Genomic DNA, 13,204 nt, shown 5'->3' with positions numbered 1-13,204 from the left:
GGCCTATTCCCCCTGCGCACTACCAATGCGCCAAAGACATGTTGAGGAACATGAAGGAGGCAGGGGTTATTAGGGACAGCTGTAGTCCCTGGGCCGCTCCGTTGGTGCTGGTTAAGAAGAAGGATGGCACCATGCGGATGTGTGTGGATTACCGGAAGATTAACCAGATAACGCATAAGGATGCTTACCCTCTGCCCCGCATCAAAGAGTCCCTGGCCTCGCTGAGAACCGCTAACTACTTCTCCACCCTTGACCTCACCAGCGGGTACTGGCAGGTGGCCGTGGCACCGGAAGACCGAGAGAAGACTGCCTATGGGACCGTTTTGCTGTACTTGGATGATGTGATTGTGTACTCACAGACGTATGAAGCCCACCTGGAGCACCTAGCCGAGGTGTTCGCGTCCCTTGCCAAGTATGGGATGAAGCTGAAGCCCTCAAAGTGTCATCTGCTGAAACCCAGAGTGCAGTACCTAGGACATGTGGTTGGTGCGGAAGGTGTCGCCCCCAACCCCGAGAAGATCACCGCCATCCAAGACTGGCCGAGACCGACCACAGTGAGGGAAGTGAGGCAGTTTCTGGGCCTGGTGGGATATTACCGTCGCTTCATTAAGGGGTACACAAAGATGGCTGCCCCCATGCAAGACCTCCTCATAGGACAGACCAAGGGTGGTAGATCCCTAGTAGCCCCATTGGTGTGGGAAGAAAAGCATGAGGAATCCTTCCGCCAGCTGAGAACAGCCCTGACCGGAGAGGAAATCCTAGCGTACCCTGACTACAGCCGCCCATTCATCCTCTACACCGACGCCAGCAATGTGGGCTTGGGGGCTGTTCTATCCCAGGTCCAAGACAGAAGGGAAAAGGTAATAGCTTATGCTAGCCGAAAACTCCGACCGACTGAGAGGAACCCTGAGAACTACATCTCCTTCAAGCTTGAGCTCTTGGCACTGGTGTGGGCTATCACCGAGCGGTTCCGCCATTACCTGGCAGCAGCCAAGTTCACCGCGTACACAGACAATAACCTGCTGACCCATCTAGATACGGCCAAGCTGGGCGCGTTGGAGCAGCGGTGGGTGACCAGGTTAGCCAACTACGATTTCACCATCAAGTACCGGGCCGGCCGTACCAACGTCAATGCCAATGCACTCTCCCGGATGCCCCACCTGTCGGAAGAGGGGCCAGAGGATGATGACCTCGAAGAGATCGAGTTGCCTGCATTTCACCGGCCATTCACTGAGAAGGTGCACGTCTACCAACAACGGGTGAACCTGGATCCGCTGCCCCGACAGGACTGGCAGGAAGCTCAGGACCAGGCACCTGCTGTCCGCCTGGTCAAGACTCTAGTGGAACAGGGTTCTGCTGGGATAGACCCTGCTGCCCCTGCCGAAGCCCAACGTCTGTGGCAAGAACGGACCCGGCTATACCTACACCAGGGGAAGTTGTATCGCGAGCTGATTAATCCAAAGACTCACGAGAAGATCCGCCAGCTGGTGATTCCCCAGGCTAACGTGCCCACCGTCCTGCAAGCATACCATGATGGTGCAGTGCACTTCGGGTGGAAGAAGCTAGAGATGTTGTTAAGAGAGCGGTTCTATTGGAGTGGAATGCGGGAATCTGTGGAGGCCTGGTGCCGAGAATGTGGCCCTTGCGCATTGAGAAGGAAGGACGAGGCCAGCCAGAAGGCACCCCTACACCCGATCATTACACACCAACCGCTGGAGCTGGTTGCCCTTGACCATGTAAAGCTCACCCCCAGCCGAAGTGGGTACACCTACGCTCTGACCATCGTAGACCACTACTCGAGGTTCCTGGTGGTTGTCCCAGTTAAGGACTTAACCGGCCGCACCGCTGCTAAGGCTTTCCAGGCTTATTTCTGTTGACCGCATTGGTACCCGGAGAGGGTGCTTACCGACCAGGGTCCGGCCTTTGAAGCAGAGGTATTCCAGGAATTCTGCCAGTTGTACGGCTGCAAGAAAATCCGGACCACGCCTTACCACGCCCAAACCAATGGCATTTGTGAAAAGATGAACCACTTGGTCCTGGGCCTCCTCAAGACGTTACCACTGGAAGAGCGGAACCTGTGGCTGGAGAAGCTACCTGACCTGGTCGATATGTACAACAACATCCCTTCCAGCTCTACGAAATGCACTCCAGCATACCTGATGAGAGCTCGTCCCGGCCGGCTACCAGTGGATCTGGAAATGGGCTTGGAAGCTTCAGAAGCACTCCTGTCGACAGCTGAATGGGACACTCGGCGGAGGACACAGTACCGACAGGTCCAGGAGTATGTTGAAAAGAACTTGTGCCGGAGTCGGGGACAACAGGAGCAGTGCTTCAACAAGAAGGCGCCTGCCGGTTCCTTCCAACCTGGGGATGTAGTGCTGAAGCGGAAAAGAAGGGCCCACAAGCTGGATGATCAATGGGAAAAAACCCCGTATGTAGTCCAGCCCACAGGATGGGAGAATGAGAAGGCCTACCAGATCAGCCGTGACCAGGGGGGGACTTTGGCCACGGTTTCCCGAGACCACCTGAAGAAGTGCCCACCAGCATTGAGAGTAGCGGATGAGGCTCCAGTTCCCAGTCCAGTGGAGAAGGAAAAAGAGGTAATCCACACCATGATGGGTGATTTTCCAGCAGACTGGCCTACACAGAACGGTGCGGTGATCCTTCCAGTGATACTGTTCCCACAACCCGTGGATGAAGAAATGATGGAAACGGTTAACCGCGAGCCAGTGCCCAGGGATGTACCTGTACCCAGCTCCCCTACGCCTCCGCCTGCCCCACATGATAGCAGGGAGGAGGAACTGACTGTTCCCTCTGCCCCACTGCCTGTCACCACTGACACCGGACCCCGAAGGTCCACTCGCCCCAACCTAGGTAGACCCCCACTTAGGTACAGGGAAACTACTCTTTAACAGGGGGGGGCTTTATGTGTTGAGTGTACCAGTTTGAAAGTTTTAAATGATAAGTAAAGATGATCAACCAAAGAAGTTTACCTGATTGAACCGTGATTAAACCGGCCGTTGCCGGCAACTGTTGTCCCCGTAGGGACTGTGCAACCATTGCGTAAGGAACTGCTTACGGACAAGCCCGAGAACTTGCAGGGCAACCACAAACTTAGTGCAATGTAAATAAAAATGTTTGTTGGCTTGACACCGTTACCGCCTCCGGAGAGGCTGATTTGGGAGGATGGGCCTGGAGGAAAGGGATGGCCTAGGCCCGCCACTACCGTAACCGGTGGCGATCCTCCGGGGGTTCAGGGGTCCCCTTGGACGTGGGCCCCCTGAAAGAGACAGAACCCGCTCGGGCAACTTGGTGCTGGACTGGGGTCAAGGGGTGCTGCCCGCTTCTTAGGGGCAGCATCAGGGCCAGGTTGTTTGGGTGGGAGAAGAGCGGAAGCTGTACCGTTGTAAAATGTTTATGATGCTTTTACATGTTTTACCGTTTTATTCTTTTTCAGTTGTGAAAATAAAACCGCTGATGGACGGGCAGCCCGCGGACGGTCTGCATTTTACTATAGGGGAATGTGGCGCCCTGGACAAGCCAGGTCGTCACAGGTACTACACCAACACACTCTACACTCCGGCTAGGCACACCGAAGCTAAACACAAATCCTAGTTGCCTTCCTCCAGGGGCTGATGTCCACACCAGGGGGTGGGCCAGGCGGTTGATCCCACCCACCGAGGAGTTCACAGTCCTGGAGGCGGGAAAAGGAGTCAGATTAGAGATCAGTTTTGGAGTTAGAGAAGTGAAGAGGAGAGGAGACTGACCGTGTCCGGGTGTGTGGCCCGGGCACTCAGCAAGGTTGGCAGACGGTGGTGACCTTCTGCAGGAGAGGCTGATTGGAGTGAACCGTACGGACCGGGGATGGGCGGTGGCCCGCCGGTACCAGATCGGGGAGTGAAGAGAAGCCAGCACCATCCGGCAGGGCCTACGGACCCCGACCAGGCTAGGAGTCGCCGTAAAACCGGTCAAATCCGTTAGCGACAGGAACCTCCAGGGTTTCCCAGCAGTCAAGACCCGATTGAAGGCAACAGCTCACACCGTAGAGGGAAGCACAGTCACCGCCAAGGCTACAGTTCCCAGGGCCAGAGCCTGCGGGCAAAAGGGGCTCCCTCAGCATCCATCCAAGCTGGGGAGCGGGTTACCGGTGGGAAGCCCGCTAGATTTTGGGGGAATAAAAGGGGTCCAACACCACATCCCCACAGGTGCACACCCACCCATCAAAGAGAGCTATAAGCCAATACCACCTTCACATTGCCAGTGTACCAAGGACATGTTGAGCAACATGAAGGCGGCTGGGGTTATCCGTGACAGTTGTAGCCTTTGGGCAGCTCTGTTGATCCTGTTAAAAAAGAAGGACGGCACCACTCCCCGTATTGAGGAATCGCTAGCTGCATTGAGAACTGCAAATTATTTTTCTACCCTTGATCTCACTAGTCACTATTGGCAAGTGTCCGTTGCTGAGGCAGACCGGGAGAAGACCGCCTTCGCCACCCCTATGGGTCTCTGCGAGTTCAAAAGCATGCCCTTCGAGCTGTGCAATGCGCCAGGAACCTTCCAGAGGCTGATGGAATGCTGCTTGGGACAAGATTTTAGGGTGTATAAAAAGGGAGATTAGATCCCGTGATCCCAACGTATTGTTACACCTCTATAAATCACTTGTAAGGCTACATCTGGAATATGGGAACCAGTTTTGGGCTCCACATTTTAAAAAGGACATTCAGAAGTTAGAGTCAGTTCAAAGGTGGGCAACTAGACTACTACAAGGAATGGAAGGCCTCCCATATGATGACAAGTTGAAAAAGTTATTAAGTGATTATTGGCTGCAATGGGGCTTTCTGGCTGGTGCCAGCCTCTCTTCTTAGCACACAGGAACCACAATCCCTACACCATGCTTCAATGGATTCTCTCATCCCAGCCCAGTAAAACTACATATTTTACACAGTCATAAGCAGCCAAAAGGGATCTATTCTATTCAATTGCAAATGATCTAGATAAGACTGAGAATAAGATACTGCACGGGACATAGCAGAGTTGGTCAAGTTGAGTGGAGATGAGTTTGCTATTTGGCACAGCTTTTTGCATCAATAAAGCAAGTAAAAGGTGTGAAAGATAAAAAAAAGGGTGAAAGTGTGAAAAGTGAATTGGCCAAATTGAGGTGCATATAAAGTTTTTGCTTTCTTTCAATTCACTAATGGGGCTCATTTGAATCAGGTGAATTGAGTTCTGCTTTTGGAAACTGGGTTAAGAAGGGGTGCACCGGTCCTGGAGGTACTGCAATACCAGGTCAATGCGTGGAGTGGACAGAGCAAGATTTTTTCCATCTCCTTGTTCTAAAAATCCATTTAATATATGGTCCCCAGAGAGGGGACGTATCAGATATTAAACTGATAAGAACAGATTTAATTTTTTTTTTTTCTGTTTATCAGTAGGACTTCAAAATAACAAAGGTGATCGCCTCCCGTTGCCTGGGAACCGTCCAGGCACAAGAGGGCTATGTGTCACCAGAAGGCGCACACACTTCCTCAAGGCCGGCAGACGTGCAATCCCAGGCACCTTCCAGTACCGACCAAGGTAGCGTCCTCCGAAACTACACTTGATCTTAGCCAAAAGGCCGAGAAGCTATAACCCGAATTGGTTACGGCCTTGAGTGGCACCCTGGCCTATACCGGACACATCTTAGGGAGAGGGAGACAAACCCACGCCTACAGAAGACATTTTGTCACCCAAGCCAACCCTTGAAAAGGCTGTTTTGCAGAGCAAAAACAAGAAGAATGGTGCTTTTTGCAGCCGCCGCCCACTGCAATGAATCTGAATAACTCCTCCTTTTGGACACAAGCACCTCCCCTCCCCCTTGCAGTCTTTCCAATTCATGATACAAAAAGACGGACGGACAGGACAGGACAGGACAGGCTGCCTGACTTTCCGTCACTGCCACCCTTTGCCATCCTTGCCCGTAGAAAGCCCTTTCATCATCCCCAAACCCTAATCTTTTCCCTTCCCTTCCCAGATGCGTCTCACTCCCTTTCATTAGGAAGTGAGCGCAGCCTTTTCTCCGTTCTGCACATGCGCGACGTTAAACACAAATGCGCAGGCGTGCGTTCCATTACCCTCACTGCATTCCACTCCCATACAGGAAGTGGGCGCAGCTATTACTACGGTCGCACATAAAAGAACCCACGGCCACCACTGCACATAGCTGACTCCACCACAGGACACCCACTTCTACACCAACGCAGGTAAGACAGGATCGGCACCTCTATGCTCCCGTTACAATCAGGCTCAGTCACCATGTGATAACGCTCTCAACTCTTTAGTTGCAGGCTCCCCTTGCTTCACCTCCACTGGCTGTGCTGCCATTTCCTCTCCCACCTGGAAGGTATACTTTATTCCACTATTTTCCTGTTTCTCTCTTCCCCCTTTTCCCATAACCTACTTTTATCTGCATTTGTGGGGTATCTATATGCTATTTACATCATAGTTTTATTCATTAATATGGAAGGGAAGAGTGCCCATGAGAGTGTTGAACTGCGGAGAGCAAGAGATTAAGCTGCTCCGATTTGCCACCATTGATAAGCTGTTCTCAGTAGATACACATGCTATCCAAACAGCAGCATCCACCATTGCTTCAGCCCACCCATTCAGTGACAGCTCACCAAGTCAGCCAGAGGAGTGGTGTAAGGAATTACACGTAGGCACTGACTCCACACCTTCACATCACAAGAAGGGGGTCTACAGGCTAGTGCAAGAATACGAGCAAGTCTTCAGCAAACATCCGCTAGACTTTTGAAGAATAAAAGGGGTCAAACACTACATCCCCACAAGTGCACACCCACCCATCAAAGAGAGATATAAGCCAAAACTACCTGCACATTACCAGTGTACCAAGGACATGTTGAGCAACATGAAGGAGGCTGGGGTTATCCGTGACAGTTGTAGCCTCTGGGCAGCTCCGTTGGTCCTGTTAAAGAAGAAGGACAGCACCACTCCCCTGTATTGAGGAATAGCTAGCTGCATTGAGAACTGCAAATTATTTTTCTACCCTTGATCTCACTAGTCGCTATTGGCAAGTGTCCGTTGCTGAGGCAGACCGGGAGAAGACCGCCTTTGCCACCCCGATGGGTCTCTGCGAGTTCAAAAGCATGCCCTTCGAGCTGTGCAATTTGCCAGGAACCTTCCAGAGGCTGATGGAATGCTGCTTGGGACACCGAAACTTTGAAACGGTACTGCTATACCTTTATGATGTTATTGTTTATTCTAAAGCAAACAAGATTTTAGGGTGTATAAAAAGGGAGATTAGATCCGGTGATCCCAACGTATTGTTACCCCTCTATAAATGACTTGTAAGGCCACATCTGGAATATGGGGTAAAGTCCTGAGCAGGTTGATAACCATTGGTTTGAGCATGGTAGGGTGTAGTGCGCATCTTCCTGCATCGGTAAAAGCTGCAGAAGTCCTTGAAGATTTCCGCTTCAAAGGCTGTGCCTTGATCTGTGAGGAATCTCTCTGAGTAGCCATGAGGTCTGCATAAGTGTGCTTGGAAGACCTTCGCTGCAGTATGGGCCATTAGATCTTTGACTTGTACCACAACCATAAATCTCGAGTAGTTGTCTACCATCGTAAGTGCATACGTGAGCTCGCCTCGATATTCTGCAACAAAACTCCCTTTTTCGATTTCAGTTTCAGCAAACACTCCTCTTCCTGTAGAAAATATTTATCATTACCTAAGACAGTCATTCTAATGCATGACAATATTAAGGCAATTTAGTTAAAACTTGTTTTAACTCACCTTTAAGGGGATTGATGTATTTCATGGTCAATCCAGGTTTGTCAGTGATGGCACTGACATAATGTATGGCGTCTTTTTCGGGCGTTATCCTTTGCCTTTTCATTGTGAAAATCCAGTTGCCTATATCAAAGCAAATTCTACTACTTGTAAAGTATGCAGAAAATGAAATGTAGAACATATAACATCAACTGCTTAGGAACGCATCATAGGTTAGTACTTAAAAGGATATTGTCATGTTCTAGTCATAATGCAAGCTGGACATTTTTCATGTTACCCTGTAATCGCCGGCCTGTTCTAATGCTCACAAGCCAAGATATAGGCTCAGCTGCTAAGGCTTCCCTCTGCCTTCTGAATGAAACTTGAATATGTCTGGGTCACTGTGTATATAGCAGGTGCTCAGAAAAAATAAGAGTCAATTCAATAGAAATAGCTCTGGCACACTATAGTGATCAATAACGTAAGAAAAGAACTCTTGGAATGCTGAAAATTCTTTATTTGTGCAAAAGGATAATTCATCCAACGTTTCGACCTTGTTTTTAGGTCTTTATCAAGGATAAAGTTATCTAAGATCATAAAGGGTTACAAAACCATATAAACACGTAATTAGTACATAGTACAACATAACAGTACAATATATTGCTACTTGAGAGTACAATGGGTCAAATGACCATGATGCACATACAAAAAATTTTTCCAAAGCCATAGTGAAAACATTTGTACTGAGGAAAGAAAATTTCCACATGACCTATCTGGAGAAACATTCTGGATCAAACAACCAAAAATAGTCAAGCAGGTAAATACACACCTATATGGATAACAGGATGATATGTGTTCAATTGTATAGCGTCATTGCCATTAAGGTACAAATGGAAAACTTGCAATCCTATATAGTGAAGGAAATGAACACATATCATATCAAAGAACACAGGAACATGGGTGTGAGAAAAACCTCAATGTTTATACTTTGTTCTTTATAATGGTGTGAACATGTATATGTCTCAGTACCTTATGCACTTGAGAATTCTAGTGAGTAGATCATGAAAGCCTATTTCAGAACTGGAATCGGTAAATAATTGTAGGTGGAATCTAAATGAAAAGATGGTACAAGTGTTATCATGACACGTGGGCTATAACACAATGGACCGTGTGACAAAGAAGAAAGGAGAGAAAGAAGAGGAAGAAAATGCAACTACCTGTAACATTACGTGATAGTCACTGGTAAGTATCACTTGACAATTCAAGTGAAAAAGGATTCCTTTATTAAAGGGTTCTCAGTCGCCTCAGGATCATGAAATACTAGGGTAAATGATATGAGAATGGGTAAGAAGCACCACTAAAGGAAATATGAGATGCAGGACATATATCTATAAACCCCTGAACTACATGATAGAAATAAAAAGAAGAAAAAAGAAAAAAAAGAAGAAAGAAGAAGAACACATAGAATGCGGAAAGAGAATGGGTACAACTACCTGAGTTACTGCAGGGAGGCCCCTGGTTGGTATTGTGAGGGTTAGTGGAATTCCTTCACTGAAGGGTTCTCAGTTGCCTCAGGTTCGTGAAAAATGCTATAGACAAATAATGCCCGGAGAAAAGGGGTTCATATACAGCGAATAATGGTAATACAAGGTACATGTGTCACATGTAATAGTATATATATATATATTGTACTAAGCTCTACACCAGAAATAGAAAGTAGTCCCTCTGCCTTCTGTCTAGGTGCCCTGAGTTATGTCCTGTAAACTGTCACAGGGACCCAGACACACATGTGTAGTAGGGGAATATCCCTGCTGAGATGCCAGTGCTAGAGCACTCGTTTGCTGTGGAGTTGAACGCTATGTGAGCAGTTCTTACCTTCAATGAGCAGAAGTCTCTTTTTTCAGATTTCAATATCTCTGTGGGTATCTGGCAGAAATATGGAATAGTCTTTATTGCTAAGACCCTGTACACCACTCCCACTAAAGGGGGCTTTACACGCTGCAACATCGCTAATGCGGAGTCGTTGGGGTCACGGAATTTGTGACGCACATCCGGCCGCATTAGCGATGTTGCTGCGTGTGACACCGATGAGCGATTTTGCATCGCTGCAAAAACGTGCAAAATCGCTCATCGGTGACATGGGTCTCCATTCTCGATTATCGTTACTGCAGCAGTAACGATGTAGTTCGTCGCTCCTGCGGCAGCACACATCGCTCCGTGTGACACCGCAGAAACGAGGAACCTCTCCTTACCTGCCTCCCAGCCGCTATGAGGAAGGAAGGAGGTGGGCGGGATGTTCCGGCCACTCATCTCCGCCCCTCCGCTGCTATTGGGCGGTCGCTCAGTGACGTCGCTGTGACGCCGCACGGACCGCCCCCTTAGAAAGGAGGCGGTTCGCCGGTCACAGCGACGTCGCCGGGCAGGTAAGTATGTGTGACGGGTCTGGTCGGTGTTGTGCAGCATGGGCAGCGATTTGCCCGTGTCGCGCAACAGATGGGGGCGGGTATCCACACTAGCGATATCGGGACCGATATCGCAGTGTGTAAAGTAGCCTTTAATAAACTGTGTAAAGGATTTTAAGTAAAAATCCACAATAAACCAGCGCTAGATGGGTTTTTATAATTTTATTAATAGACCACAAATAAAAAATTTTTTTGCTATCCTTGTTTCAAGACAGAGTATTTGATAATATACAATACACTGATTATTACTAAAACCAAGGACCACATAAAACAAGGACCACATAAAATAAAAAATGAAAGTAATGAGAATAAAATTCTTTTGTATAACCAATTAACTTCGAGGTGATACAATATTCACATTGATTTAGTTTTACCAGTCTAATGTAATGCCCCGGCCGGTGGCATATATTTTGTTTGGTTAATAATTTAGACTTATACAATGAAAGATGTACTATACCACCCCTGGCTAACTTACAAGTTTTAAGTTGTACAATATAAGTTTGCGACGTTATATTCATATATAGGAAGGCAAACAATATTGGCAATTTAGTGGCACCCACCATACGTAATCTTACAGCACCTAATAAGGGAGGATTATTTGGCCTGAAAGGTTTTTTTCCATGCAAAAGCTGTATAGTATGTAAGAATACAAAAAATATTTCACGGAAATCCTTCTTACAGGGGCAGTCAGAAGTCATGATTAGAGAATTTATTACATGTCAATCAAAGGGAGTAGTATATTGCATTCAATGTCCCTGTCAGAAAAAATACATTGGGAGAACTATTAGACCCCTACGGAAAAGGGTGGGTGAGCACATTAGAAGTGTTAAAAATAAATGTACTAAGCACCCCCTATCCAGACATTATGTGTTAAAACATGGAGGGTCCTTTAAAGGATCCCAAGTATGGGGCGTACAAAAAATAACTAAGGATTGGAGAGGTGGCGATTTCATTAAAAAAATGTCACGAGCAGAAAGCCAATGGATTTTTGAATTGAACACCTTGAAACCATATGGACTCAATAATGATATAGAACTGTTTGCTTTTAATTAATTTATATTTTTATAGGTAGAGGAGTAATAGGTACTGATAATAATACGGAGAGAAGGAAAAAAAAAAAAAAAAAAAAAAAAAGCGATTGTCATGGAGATATATGTGTATATATGCATAATATATATTAAAATTGGTATCATATCATAGTATCATAGTATCATAGTTTTTAAGGTTGAAGGGAGACTCTAAGTCCATCTAGTTCAACCCGTAGCCTAACATGTTGATCCAGAGGAAGGCAAAAAAAACCCAATGTGGCAAACAAGTTCCAATGGGGAAAAATTTCCTTCCTGACTCCACATCCGGCAATCAGACTAGTTCCCTGGATCAATACCCTGTCATAAAATCTAATATACATAACTGGTAATATTAAATTTTTCAAGAAAGGCGTCCAGGCTCTGCTTAAATGTTAGTAGTGAATCACTCATTACAACATCATGCGGCAGAGAGTTCCATAGTCTCACTGCTCGTATAGTAAAGAATCCTCGTCTGTGATTATGATTAAACCTTCTTTCCTCAAGACGTAGCGGATGCCCCCGTGTTCCAGTCGCAGGCCTAGGTGTAAAAAGATCTTTGGAAAGGTCTCTGTATTGTCCCCTCATATATTTATACATTGTGATTAGATCCCCCCTAAGCCTTCGTTTTTCCAAACTAAATAACCCCAAGTTTAATAACCTGTCTTGGTATTGCAGCCCACCCATTCCTCTAATAATCTTGGTCGCTCTTCTCTGCACCCTCTCCAGTTCAGCTATATCCTTCTTATATATCGGTGACCAGAATTGTACACAGTATTCTAAGTGCGGTCGCACTAGTGACTTGTACAGAGGTAGAACTATATTTTTTTCATGAACACTTATACCTCTTTTAATACATCCCATTATTTTATTAGCCCTGGCAGCAGCTGCCTGACACTGTCCACTAAAGTGAAGTTTACCATCCACCCATACACCCAAGTCTTTTTCTGTGTCTGTTTTACCCAGTGCTCTACAATTAAGTACATAATTATAAATTTTATTTCCTCTACCCAAGTGCATGACCTTACATTTATCTACATTAAACTTCAATTGCCACTTCTCAGCCCAATCCTCCAATTTACATAAATCTCCCTGTAATATAAAATTATCCTCCTCTGTATTGATTACCCTGCAGAGTTTAGTATCATCTGCAAATATTGAAATTCTACTCCGCATGCCCCCAACAAGGTCATTTATAAATATGTTGAAAAGAAGCGGGCCCAATACTGGTGCTTCACTTGCCCAAGGTTGATGTAGATATAAGGGGCTTTTCATATTATAGCAAATTTATATTACACCTTTATGATGTCCTTTTGTTAAATTTATTGTTGAAAAAAAGCATATGCATATATACACATTGTCTTCCCAGTATATGATGATACAAGCAAGGCTATATCTTTTTAGAAAAACCTTTAGAAAAACCTTTGCACATAATTATATTATATGGCTATTATGAAGGGTCTTTCACAAATTGATATATGTAGTGGTCATTGAATGTTGGTTGAATTTAAACATTGTTTAATTTTATGCAAATTATAACCAATTAAATATATGCATAAATAGTGCTCTAGGCAACAGCTGAGTTATCCTTGAGGAAGGGGGCCGTTACACGCCCCCGAAACGCGTGTCGGATCAGGACTCTGTTTTTGCCTACCTCACCTGTGCGGTGATAACCTGCCAAGTAATCTCTCCCTCGTGTGGAATCAACCGGCTTCCACTGGACACGGTACGGATTGCCTGCTGGAGAGGTTGAGAGGTTACCGCTGACATTTCCTTTGTCTGCAACCAGGATACATTGGTACCTCCAGCGGTTCTGCATTGCTCGTTTGGAAGCAGATCGGAGCCTTGTGTGGTGCTAACCTGCCAAGCAACTTCCTCCTGTGTGGAATCAGTCAGCTGACACTGGATACGGT

At 46.6% G+C, this 13,204-nt stretch overlaps 1 pseudogene; it reads right to left on the bottom strand.

Annotated features, from left to right (window-relative positions):
• Positions 1–5,249: 5,249 nt before the first annotated feature.
• Positions 5,250–5,455, bottom strand: LOC142286878 (U2 spliceosomal RNA; annotated as a pseudogene).
• Positions 5,456–13,204: the final 7,749 nt, after the last annotated feature.

This window comes from Anomaloglossus baeobatrachus, unplaced genomic scaffold (genome assembly GCF_048569485.1).
Source record: "Anomaloglossus baeobatrachus isolate aAnoBae1 unplaced genomic scaffold, aAnoBae1.hap1 Scaffold_70, whole genome shotgun sequence".
Taxonomy (NCBI): Eukaryota; Metazoa; Chordata; class Amphibia; order Anura; family Aromobatidae; genus Anomaloglossus; species Anomaloglossus baeobatrachus.
This window is presented reverse-complemented; position numbering and strand designations above follow the sequence as displayed.